Here is a 12708-nt window from a genome sequence, read left to right as displayed (position 1 = left end):
GCCGTCCTTGCTCTCTTCCTCCCCTTCCATCTTGGTTGGAGCCGTGCACACTCCTAGATGGAAAGCGTCGTCACTGGAGGCTGTCTGGAGCCAGAGACTCAAACTGGCTCTGCAAAACACCCTGGAGCACCTTTAGAGGCAGAGGTGCTTTATATTTTTTTCATATATATGTATATATATCTCTCTATCACGGTGCAGATGGGAAAGTTTAAAGCAAACATCTCCCTGCTTCCCTGTTCCCTGCAGCTTTTTCTTAAAAAAAAAAAAAAAAAGTAACCACTCCTTTTTGGCTCTCTTGAAAGAATGAATGAAATTGTGGTTTTTCCCTTCCTTCCCCCTTATCGCACATGCTTCCTGGTGTCCTTATTTTAAACTTGTGGTGCAGTTTGGATTGAAAGGCGAGGAGTGAAACAGATCCTCTTAGCACAGTGGAAAAAAATGCTCTAGGTAGGCTTGGTAGCACTGACTGTTGCCATTGCTGGAGGCCTTTATTATATGACTGTTGGATGATTCCATGCCAATTTTAGCTCTTTAGGCAGAAATTTTCCATGCTGGAAATTATTCATGCCACCAGTTATTAAAAAAAACCAAACAAAAAAACCCACAAAATCACTGATTGGCTAAGATGGTTCGGCTGCTTCTGAAAACGTAGTAAGAGGGAAAAATATTTTTCCTGGGTCCAGTTCTGATGATCTTTCTGATGCGTTGGAGGAAGAATTGGAAACTTGAGTTGCAGGTGATCCCTGTGTCAAGAATCTGTCTTTCATGTTATCCAGTGAAAATCCATCCAAATTTATTCATACTTATGTCCTTGAGCAATCACAGTACATGCATGTTTGAGTTTTGAGTAGAGATATTTGTTAATTTAATATCTATGTTCCCAATGATTCTGGCTGCACTTTCCATGCTCCTGCCAGAAGCTGAGCAGGGTTTTGTTTTTTCAATAGCAGCTCTGGCCACATTGGGGTGAAGGTTGGTGCACCCTCTTTTGCTGTCAGTGACTCTCCTGCTAAGCCCAAGCAGGAGGACAAGGAAGCCATTTGGTCCAAGTAGGAGAGAGCAGAAGAACTTCTTGGGGCAGGAGTGAGGGCTGGTGGGGGCTAACCCCCGGACTGATGTGATGCTGCAGTTTAGATCAGCCCAGGCACGGTCATGTGAGTGGTTGGGGATTTTCTCCTGATACTATCTGTGGGGCCACAGCTGAATCGCTTGTCACCTTCCATTGTGGCCAAACAATTATTTTAGGAGTAGGGCCAAGTAAAACACATGCATGCTTACTACTGACAGCCTCACCAGCTAGCCTGCTCCCACTGCAACCGGAGGGCAAAGTGTCCTTCCCTCCCCAGCCAGGCAGGAATGACACAAAACACAAACCACCAGCTCAGCTGAAACAGGGGTGAAGCCTGGAGTTTGCCCAGTGCTGGTCTCTGCCTCTGTCTGGATGCAGAGATGTCAGACCAGTCGCGTTGCCCATACTGGAACGGGGAATGTTGAAAGCCACCTTGCTGGTCGCAGTAATGCCACAGGCTGTGCTGTTATCAGCTGAGAGCAGTTCAAGGTTTTGTCTGAACACTGAACTTCCAGAGCTCTTCCCTTTGGCTGTCAATGACACCCGAGACTGGCCCTCTTCTGCAAAAGTCCAGGTTTACAGCTCAGCGCTGTAGCAGCCTTTCCAACACCACCCTGCTTTTCTCTTCCAAGGGTGGCAAGACTTCCTTTGTCTGCCTAATTACCTGTTCTTATTCTGTTGACCACACCATGGGCCATCCCCTGTCACGTAGGAGATTGTCACCTCCTCTGTAAGGGCTGCTGACTGACGCTCGTTCTACAATTCAGCTCGTGTGTCCCAGCACGAGGCACAGGCTGCTTCTTCCTGGTCCCGGTCCAGCGTTTTGAGCAGATGAAGTGGGGTCCCTCATCCCTTGGGAAGCATGCAGGTCATGCCCTTTCCTGCTCTGGGGTCATTACAGGAAGGCTCGGTGTACCATGCCAGACGGTGAAATTGGGAAGGGAATGCTTAAGCCGAGGAATATCTCCACCTCCTATACACTACTCATTGCAGGAGGAGACCTTCAGCGACCTGGGCAGTGCTCAGGAGCGTTTTTGCTGTGTAGATCCTCTGTGCTCAGGTTCCTACCACCTCTCCTCCTTCCTTTCTCCGTAAATGTTTTCTGTCACACAGCAATTTACAGAAGAGCAACTTTTTAGGGATAGAGAAACAAACCCCAGATGAAATTGTTTCTAAAGTTTGAAACCTCAGGTAACTGTATGATTTGTAGTAAATTTGTAACTACAAATACTAAACTCAGTTCTGCGTGAATCTCTTGGCTGGAGGAATAACTTCCTTCGCATAGGATTGAGGCTCTTTCATAACACTCAGTATGCCAGATGTGAGCTATTGAGAGCAGATGGATGCTGTTCCTAAGAAATAAAGGCAATAAGATTGATGCTTGCAAGGATGCCAGTTGTATTCTGGACACTAATCGGGGCTGGCAGGTATGCTGGGAATGTTAGCTGGCATGGAAGTTGGTAATCAGATATGTGAGTGGCTGTCTCCGGTGGACGGAGATAGAGGATCGGGGTCTTGCGTGCCTGAGATGCTTCCAGCCCTGCCGGTGGGGGAAGAGCCATGCAGTGACTGCAGGGTTCCGTTGGATCACGTCGGATGCATCACGTTGGATGTATAACTCGTCTCTTGGAAGGATCCTCTTGAAACCATTGGCTGTAAGGAGCGACACTGTTGGTTAGAGAACAGATTCTGGCTTGTATTTTGTGTTTTTTATGGAAACCCCCAAAAAGAAACATTTTTTCCCCACTCTGTAATTATGAGCTCATCAGCCACGATGGTAGTTGTTTCAAGTCTTCATGTGACCAAGAGCCATTGTTGCCTCGCTATGCTCCTAAGACATCCTTACACCCAAACCTGACCTTTTTACACCTTTCCTGCTATTACCAGACCCCCGTGCTTTCTCCGGGCAGGAGCCCCGCTCCATGTCCTTGGCCTCCTCTGCCTTTTGGCTGCAGCCACCTTCTCCTCGGCTAGGACTCTTTGCCTGGCTTTTTTCAGTCCTGTCTTGTTTTGCGTCCTGGACTGCAAGGCTTGTGTCTCCGCAGTTGGGAGTGGATCCCATCGGTCACAAAGTGAGCTGCTTGCAAGCTGTGATGGAGCCTGGTCTCAAACCTCCCCCTTGGAGCAGGCATTGCTGTTCATGCCGTATCCTGCCTTCTTACCACCGAAGGAGTAGCTTATCCTCTGGCAGGCATCTGCAAGCCCTTAAAAATCAAGTTTTCATTCAGGGGTGCCCTCCCTGGGGACAGGTTACCTCAGGGCTTTTCCCCTTGCAGTCAGAAACATTTCCTTCAGTCCTTGTCCCAGATGAAGGCTGTAGGAGAGGGTGATGCTGCGTGGCTGCTCCTCTGCACAGAGGATTAATTTTGAGCCAAGGGATGGAGACGTGATGTAGGCTGGAGTAAGTGTGCTTGCTGCATGATTCAGAGACAGAAAAATCGAGAATTTTAAGCAACCTTAAAAATGGCTCTGGCTCTCTCCCCCACTCCTTTCTGCATGTGCATTGAGTGTGTTTCCCAGTCCTCTTGTTTGTCCATATGTTTAACAAATCCTTCAGGTTCTTAGCTGGAAACTTTCAGCTTTGACCCACCTGGAGCAATGTCATCTTGGAGAGAGTCCTGCAGCCCTGAGGCCAACAGCTTTGTGTGTAACACAAAAAAAAATAGGCTGTTGAAGTGGTGCCTACTTTTATGAGAAAATTGGCAAAAGGCAATGGTCTGTGCATGTCGTCTCGATGTGGAAGACAGATTAGCCCTTCTGGAGGGGGTTCTTCACCTGTTGTGTACGTGCAGCTGCCAGGCAAAGACAGGGAGAGGGGAAAAGTCAGTGTCTTAGTAATTCAGACTTTTTAAATAAAACACTACATTAAAACGGGCTCAGAAGACACTAGCTGGCACACAGAGAAGAATTGTTCTCATCAGCCTGTTTCAGGCAGTTGGACTCTTGAAAAATTAAAATGAGACTCGTGTGTTGCTTCTAGTACTGCAAGCCCCGCGCTCACCTTCCTCCGCCTGCACTCCTCCTCCGCTCTTTAAGCTGGGCTCCTGGCAGGGCACACAGTTCACAAAGGTGAAGTAAGTGTTATCTTAATTCTCCAGATGTGGAAAGCAAGGGGCAGGCATGCTGAGTAATGTGTCCCAAACAACACAAGGCTCCTTCAGGTAGGAACGCAAGCCGAGGCACTGCTTGCATTTCACCCCTCTTCTGGGTCGCGCCTGGTCCTGGTGGCCTCTTTGATGAAAAAGACCTAAGGCAGCTCAGCCGTGCTGCAGCTGCAGGAGATGGATGTCTTTTTGTGTCCAGGGATTGTAAACAGGGCTCTTTCAATAGCTATTTCGTAACAGGAATCTCATAACAGGAATCTTATTTCAACACTTTGGGGATTTCTTTTTTTTCTCCAGGGTTTATGGAGTTCAGCAAAATTCTGCACAGTTGCGTGTGCAATGTACTTCGTGGTTTCACCCCGTCACAAAAATAAATCACCAGGATCTCACTTTTAGACAGCTGGATCATGAAAGACAGGCCCTTGCGTGACCAAGGACAAGAAAAAACCCACAGCTTCCTACGGTGAGGTTCCTGCTACAAAGCATCAGCAACTATTTTTTTGTCTGTGCCCAGACTGCACTGAGAGCTGTGAGCTTAAGCACGATATGCAGAACTATAGAAATAGTGAATTGCCATAATCAAACTTGAGAGAAGAAGAAACACTTTCCATTAAATAAGGACTACCTCTGTCTGTAGAAGAAACAGCCAGTATTTTTCCAGCAGTTCATCAAAGGTCTTCATCATTCTCCTCCTCTCTCCCTCCACAAAGAACATGTATAGTCCAATGCACTTCAGCCTAGTTAAAAGTTGGCTCCTTAATTTTTTCTCTCTCCAAATGTCTCCCATTTATAGCATTCCAGCATTTGGCAGCCGGGAGCCAGTGCATTCCCGTGCATGCTAGCGCCAAGGCAGGTCAGTGGAGTTATAATTGGCTCTAGCTGGCACACTGACTAGCTGCTGTGTTCTGTGCCTGGCAGCCGAGCGGGGCTGCGAGCTGCTGAAAGCCGTGCCTGCCTCTAGGAAATGGTAGCCCATCCTCCCTGAGAGTCGGTGTCGGATGAAAGTTCCCAGGGCCAGCGTACACCTGGGGCGAGCGCAGCGGCACTGGGCAGCGCATGTCTGCAGTGGAAATAATTTTCAATTCTCATAGCTAAAGCCTTTCTCGAGCAGCTGCTGGGAACAGCACTCGATGATTTTTGGTTTATTCCAAGCTGATGGCCAGGGTTTGCCCTTTACTTTTGCTCCAAGCGTGCAGCTCTGCAGGCTGTGTCTGCACCCTCGGCAGGTTTCTGCAATCCTCCCTCTTGCTTCTGGAGCAATTTTGCTTCTTGCTGGTTTGCTGTGAGCCCTGAGGGCTCCTGCTCATCTCCTGGCTCTCACTTCCACCTGCTCCGATCAGATGGTGCTGCCTTGTTCTCAGGCTCATCGCCTGGTGCTGCTGTGGTGGCCCCGTCATGAAGGAGGGCCAGCTCCTGAGCTCTGCTCATTCATCCCTGTTGGCACCCCCTGGTCTCCTTCCCTCTGGAAACTTGGCAGAGCAGCTGGAGGAGACAGCGTTCGCGGCCTTTGCTTCCCAGCCCTGGGGGAAGTATGTCCCATGCGAAGCATCGCTTGGTGGGTGCGATCTGGAGGGGAGCCTGTGCTGAGTGTAACCTGTGGAGGGGGGAGACAGAAAGATGGGGAGGTTAGAAGTTTCGCCTCCTCGGGGACGGAGATAACCTCTCTTGCTGACAATCCAGTGTGGTTTTATTTGGTGAGGCTTTCGGTATTGTGGTGTTTAAAAGTTGTCCTGTAACGCGAGGTGAGGGGTTTATACCCCTTTCCCTGTCTCAGGGGTGAGCTAATGCCCTTCCACTCCCCAGCTACTTAATGAAAATGCCCTGGAAATTCAGCTGCCCTGTTCCTGGGAGGGCTGAGCAGGAGCCCCAGGAGGGCAGGAGCTCACTGGTGGCCCCTCTCCTGCCTGCTGCCCATGGGGTCGGTCCCTGGGGAGGTGCCCAGGGCCCCGCTGCAGGTGCTTGCCTGGAGCCTGCTGTGGCCGGGGTTTTTGATGAGGTTTGCATGGGTTTGGGCTGATGTGAGCCCCAGTGTCTCCGCCATGCTCTTAATCAATCTAACACAGCTCAGTTTTCTGGTGGAAAGACCTGCAATTTAGATCATGTGGCAGCAGCCCTGGATCTGAAACAAAACCAGTTTCAAGCTGACTGATGCTGCCTGGAGAGGAGCTGAGGATGGATAGCAGTAAATCAATGCAAAGGATTCTGTATCTGAGAGTGCTGAATTTTTAGTAAAATGGCCGGGACCTGTTTATATTGCTAAATCTGTATGATACAGCACGGACTGTAGCATGTACCACACACATATCGTGGGCATCTAAGAAGTGGAAGCTTCTGTGTAGTTTTATGGTGAGTGGGAGATGGAAATAAGAGCTGGGAGAGACAGAGGGAGATGGTGGTTCTGGGCTTGCCCTGCCCTTGCAGAGGGAGGTGATAAAGCTGAAGGGACGACATGTTTTTCCATGGTCTTCATTTCTCACTTCCTTTCTGTGCCTTTCATTCAATTACATCAGGCTGTTGCAGGTCTACCACAGGGCTGTAAATCGCCACTCATGCACTGGCTGTTGAAAGTGCTTTTGGTGAAGGACGTCCTGCAGTCTTGGAGTCCTCTTGCAAAGTAAGGTGTGGACGTCTGCAATGATCTCCCTGGGGTCTCGGTGGGCCTGGGGACAAGTGAAGAATTTAACCGCTCGCTCTTCCTTCCTAGCACTCTGCTCCATCCGAGAAGTGATGCTCCTTTCCTCTTACTTTCCTTGGATGTTTTTTTCCCCTTCTATACGCTCTCTGCCCTGAGGCTTGTCTGGCTTCTCATTCCCATCACTGGGATCCAGCACAGACTTTTCCTGGGTATGTGGCAGGCATCCTGTGGGAGGGACGAGGAAGGCAGGTCTGTGCCAGCTGCAGCGAGGCTGCTCCATCGGCTGGACTAGGGGAGACCTTGCGGGGAGAGAAGGATGGGTGTGCAGGATCTGCCCTTCCTCTGTGATTCATGCCTTCCAGCCAGCTGGCAGCGGGGAGTGGGACCTCGTTAACCAGAAAATGGAGAGGGGAAAATGTGACGTGGTGGCAGCGGGTGGATGCTGTAGGGCTCCGGCAGGCAGTCCGTCCCCTCTGTGGTGCCACGGTGACTCCGTGGTTTTCCTGCCAGTGGCTGAGGCTTTGCTTCTCCACCGGCACAGGGGTGTTGCAGTGCTGCTGGATGCATGGCACCCCTTCTGCTCATCTTCCTATCGCCTCATGGCTCCCACACATGCCAAGGCTGCGGGGTGCTGCTCTACACCCTGTTTTATGGTAACTTTTATATTCTGGTGTTATCTAAGATTGCAATGTGAGCAATAACCTATGTGGAAAAATGTTCTCCTTTGTGATCTGGTGGCTTGAGGAGAGCCAGCATTTTCCCTGTCTTAATTCCACCTCCCTGAGCCATTCTGCCTTATTGGTACCATGTCTTGAGGCCTTTGCAGTAGGGGTGAGTCACTGAGTAGTGAATTATAAATTATGTTTATGGCTGTCTTTACGTGGCAGCATGGAAATTAGATCTTGGAGATTAGGTTTGGGAGGTGTAACTAAGGTTGGTCAATTTATTGTTTTAATACTGCCTTTGATAGAATATTTAGGGTTTGGGCAAGAAAAAGCTTTCATTCGAATGTCATTTTTCAGTGCTGATACCATATTAAATTAGCCAAACCAGGTATTTTTTAATACACAAGGTGCAGATGTGCACCTTACGGAGAATTCCTTGTGCTCCCATTTTCCTCTGCAAGCTCAGCTTGCTGATCATTTACCATCAACTGTGGTCTGGTACTTGACTTTTTTGGAAGAAGATATTTTGTTGTGGCAGACTTTGAGAAATGCCTCCCTTGGTGAGCGGTTTGGGTGCAAAGAGGTTTGGGACCCCTCTGGGGCTGATCCCCCTCCTCCCCAAGCTGGCAGCAAACCAGCCCACATCCCTGTGAGCTTGGAGCGGCTCCAGGAGGGCCAGGAATGAGGAGGAGGAGGGTGGAGGTGAGACCTCTCCCTTGTCTTGTGCTGCAGGCGAAAGTTCAGTTGGTTCAACTATATTGTGCAACTTCACTTTTGGGTAGGTGGCCAGCTTGCCCCAGGCACTGCAGAGCCGTCCCAACGGCCATCGGTGGGGGCTGGCCGACGTGTTCAGCCTTGCAGAGTGCAGCTGCCATTTTTTGTTTGGGCGTTTGGTTTTTTTCGGTTGGGATTTTTTTTTTTAGGAAAAAATATTGCTGAAAAATGGAGTAAATGTTGTTTTTTAGAAAATTAAGTTGTGGGTCTTCCTCCCTGTCTGAGAATTTCTGCCTGTGGAGCTGCTGCTGGCAGCAGGCATTGCCCCTCTCCTGCCCTAGGGAGCACTGGGGTGTGGAAACTACCAGCACCTCTGGTAGGGACCCAAAATCTTGGAGTCCTCACCCCATCTCAGTCAACAGAAAGTTGCAATCCTGTATTTTTTAACTGCACGCATGCATGCTGAAAATGGCTGATGAAATGGCCACTGAAGAAGGCTTTGTATTCAGCCATGCAGAGTGCCAAGTCAGCTGGGAAGCTGTGCAGCTCTTCAAAATGGTGAGATTTCCTCATCCGAAGTTGGGAGAAAAGTTAGTGTTTAAATTTTAGCAAAGAAAGAAACTCAGTTCAGTATGTGTAAAACGTTCTCTTGGGTTTTCACTATTAATTTAAAAAAAAAAAAAGCTTTCCCCTTGATGAGTCACTTAAAACATTACAAAAAAAATCCTTTTAATTTTAGCGGTTAGATTTTACTGTTCAAATTGAAATGTTAATTGAAATGGATACTTGTCTGCTGATCTTTCTTCTTGGCAAATCAGCATTTTCCAATTCCTCTCCTCTCCCCCTCCCACCCCTCGGCCCACCTTCAGGAAATAAAAAAATCCCATTGGAAAGTTCCCAGGGAGCTCCGAGGTTTCCGTTTGCGGAGCGACTGCTTTCCACCTGCCAACAGGTGGCTGCTTTAAGCCCCAAAACCGTGGTGTTTTTTATCAGTCAGTGAATCTGGCCAGAGGCTTTTCAGGTTTTCTCTCATCGTATCTCTGTGGTGAGATTATACTTAGAGAAGAGCTCTAAGATTAGCGTGCTGTCAAGGTTCGTGCTCCTTAGAGGTTTAGTTATGCTGGAAAACCTTGGCATTGCTCCATCTCCCTCTATCCTGGTTGGATCCTGAGAAAGCAGGTGCAGTTCAAGGTATGTGGTTTGGGCTGAATTTTGTGTGAAATCTGCCTTCTTGTGTTTAAATGCGCAGAAAGCAGCTCGGTTGCTGCACTTGGCCTGCTGCTGTGGCTCTTCCATGGTGCCTTTGTGTTTGCTGGCTCCGGGCCCTGGCAAAGGGCGAATATCCTGGGTTGGGACAGCATTCCCCCTGGAGTTGCATTGCATCTTGCTTTATGCAGTCCCAAAGGCTCCCGGCGGGGCTCCCCATACCCCAGCTCTGCTGCCCGGGGCTCGCTCAACCTTTCCCTGTTAAGTGCATTAACTCCTCCATAAGCTGTGAGGGCCAGTCTCCTCCATCAGACATCGCTTAACAGCAGCATTCTGGTTTTGCAATAAGCAGAGCTTCTTGGCAAGCTCCAGCCCTCTGGCAAGGACTGTCTGAACTTAGAAGTGCTCCGAGTCCTCTCCTTCCATCGTGCGGGTGGTGGCAGTGCCAAGGGTCCTGCGCCCGCCCTGGTGCTTTGCTGCAGCGGCTGTGGGTATGCGCTGTCTGCAGAGGCTTCCTGCCCAGCTTGGCTTTTTGGGCACCACTGAACTTGGCATCTTTAAATCCCACCCTTTCTATAAATGGAGGAATACAAGGGCAGCGTGCTCCATGAGGGAGACACACTGCTGGTGCAGAAGAAGGTGGGGTGGGGATGCTGGTGGGTTCATGCAGGAGCTGGGCTGGTTTATGCTGTCTGTGGGGCTGTCTGCCCAGAGCTCCAGGGTTCTGTCAGCTTCTGTCTCTGCTAGACGGAGAGTTTTATTGTCAGGTGGGAGAGGGTGGAAAGGAGCATGGTCATGCTAAGGACTAAGGCATATCTGTTTCATATGGAGACCCTGGTTTTGGCAGTTAAACCTCAGGGGTTTGCAGTGTCTCGTTTTCCACCTGTGTGATTGCACTGGCTGCCATGGAGCTGCTTGTGATGGACACCACCATGAACCCAAGCAGAACGAAATCCTCCCTCGCATGGAGACAAAATTCTCTCCACACTGGCCTTTCGACTGACTGTGCTCGCTTGGAAGATGGGGTTTGTGTTTAGGGAAGGAACAGCAGGGAAAATAGATGGTTAGCAAGAAATCTGATGCAAGAGGAGGGTCATGAGGCTCGTGTTTCTGACCAGCAGCACTCTCCCAAGTGGTAGGACTGCAGCTTTTGCAGCCCTGCCTGTAGCTTAAATGCCGCCTCCTTTGTTTCATCACGTTTGGGCCTGCCACAGATTTAAAACTTCGCATTAATTTCAGGGAAGGAATGTACGCTGGTCTGCTTCTCCTCATCTGGAGTGGGGAAGGTTTTTGGGAAGGGAGGGGTTGAAGAGAAATCAGATGATGAGCTATTTGGGGGAGAAGCTAGGGACAAGTCATCCTGAGGTTTTGGCAAGCGTGCAGCTTGGAGTGGGGTGGCATGTGCATAAAGTCTCTCTGTGACCTGTCGCTGAAACGCTTGACTGAAGGTTGCCTCTTGGTGTGAAGCACCGTGTTAGATGTGAAACTAGATCTGGTTGGAGTATTTGAGCACAGCCCTCCCCCTTGCTGCGCCTCAGCAGCTCAACACATGAAATAAGGCAAATGTGTTGGTATTTCTCCACCATTGTTTCCATTTTCACAACAGAAACTAAATCTCATTATTTCCTGGTCTTCTGAGCATGTCTACTTTGGGATGCTAGAGAGGAGGACGTGGGTGAACATGAATCGTCTTTGCAGCCTTCCCTAGGGCTGCTGCTGCTGTGACAGCTCCAGCGATGGTTGTGGTGGTGGTGGTTCTGTGGTCTTCGGCACCAGGCTGGGGCAGGTGGCACAGCTCTTCCCTGCTCCTGTGCCGAGGCTCCTTCCAGGGGTACTTCTGGTGTCACGCAGCCCCGGCTGTGCTGGAGGGATGTTCCCATGGACAGGATGGGGAAGAGGAAGCGGCGCAGACCAGCGTCACCCCCGGGTATTGCTGCTCTGTTCCCAAGCATGTCTACTGGTAATTTCCTGTGACTGGGTTGCTGTGGTGAATTATGGATGCCGTACTGGTGGTTTGGTGGCGTTAATGCTCTGCTCCTGGTGCCTGCATGGAGTGCTGAAGCTTTCAGTGCTCATCTGTTCAGTCTGGGACCTGCCTGCCTGGCCATCCAGAGGCTGCAATTATCAGAAATTAAGTGGAAAATGGATTAGTAAAGCACTGTAAAGAGAATGATGACTTCCAGGATTCCACACCAATGAATCGAATGGAAAAAGCGATATATTTTAATCACCTAAGAAGCAGACAGAGCGATCAGCAGCTCCGTGAGGAGGCTGTGTTAATAGAGATTGCTTGGTGCTCTTCTCCACATTTGAGGTTTTCTTTTTTTAAAAACTAAACTCTTTCCTTAGTCTCTCCTAAATATACTCTTGACAGGCTTACAAAAGGAGGGAAAGCAAGCAGTGCTTTTCAGGAGTTGTTTGGGCCATCCAAAAACGGGTGGTAATTCTGGATCCCACCATCTCAGGGTGTCTCACCTGATGCCTTTCTGGAGCTGGGTTTGGGGAATGTGAAGCTTTGTCTGCCCTCTGTTTCCTTTCTGGGTGCCTCTGAGTGGGCACCTGGAGCTACTTGTTGCTTTTGAAAAACAGACTTCAAAAGTCTTAAAACATGATTATTTTTTTTTAATGCTTTTGAAAATGCGCTTTGTAGATGAGCACAGAACAGACACAGAAATCTCTGCGGGGAGCAGGACCTGGCTTGACCAGAGAGAGACATATCTGGAGATGAGGGTATTTATCTTTCTCCTTCCACAACTCTCTCTTTTGCCCATCTGCTGCAGTTAGCACATGGCGTTGGGTGCAATGGTGATGTCAGTGACTAGAAACTCCCATGCTCTCATCACTAATAAACAAACATGATAATCTTTTAGTGATTTCTGGGTGTTTAAGTTTCAAGCCTGGATGATAAAACAGGAGGCTCCTTACACTGAGGTTAATACAGGCTTTTAGGGGTTAGACACTTGGGGCCGAGTGCCTCCTTTGCTGGGAATCCCGGCAGCCCCAGTGAGCGTGCAGTGCCCGTCGTGGTCTCAATTGCTTAAGCTGGAGCTGAGCACTGCTGAGGTTTCCACTCGGAGAATCAGCAGGTGTTCTAGCTGGAAATGTCTCCAGTCCTGGGCAGTGGAAGCTTTTTGCCCGGTAGCTTTTGGAGGACCATTGCATTCGGACCAAACCTGTGGATGTGAAGCTGCCACATCCTCCGAGCCCCTGCGTGCTGGCAGAGCCTGCCAGCTCCCCGGGTTTGGCCCATGTGGTTTATGGGTGAGCACCCCGGGGTAGCACAGACCTGGTAGTGGCTCAGTCCTGGGGCTGGGG

General features: G+C 49.6%; 1 protein-coding gene across 1 annotated transcript in view; it reads left to right on the top strand.

Moving 5' to 3' along the window:
• The window catches only part of SH3PXD2B (SH3 and PX domains 2B), an 88620-nt gene that overhangs the window by 25795 nt on the left and 50117 nt on the right, over positions 1 to 12708 (top strand). The gene's annotated exons all lie outside the window — the stretch shown is intronic.

The sequence above is a fragment of the Pygoscelis adeliae genome, unplaced genomic scaffold (assembly GCF_000699105.1).
Source record: "Pygoscelis adeliae isolate BGI_AS28 unplaced genomic scaffold, ASM69910v1 Scaffold42, whole genome shotgun sequence".
Taxonomy (NCBI): domain Eukaryota; kingdom Metazoa; phylum Chordata; class Aves; order Sphenisciformes; family Spheniscidae; genus Pygoscelis; species Pygoscelis adeliae.
This window is presented reverse-complemented; position numbering and strand designations above follow the sequence as displayed.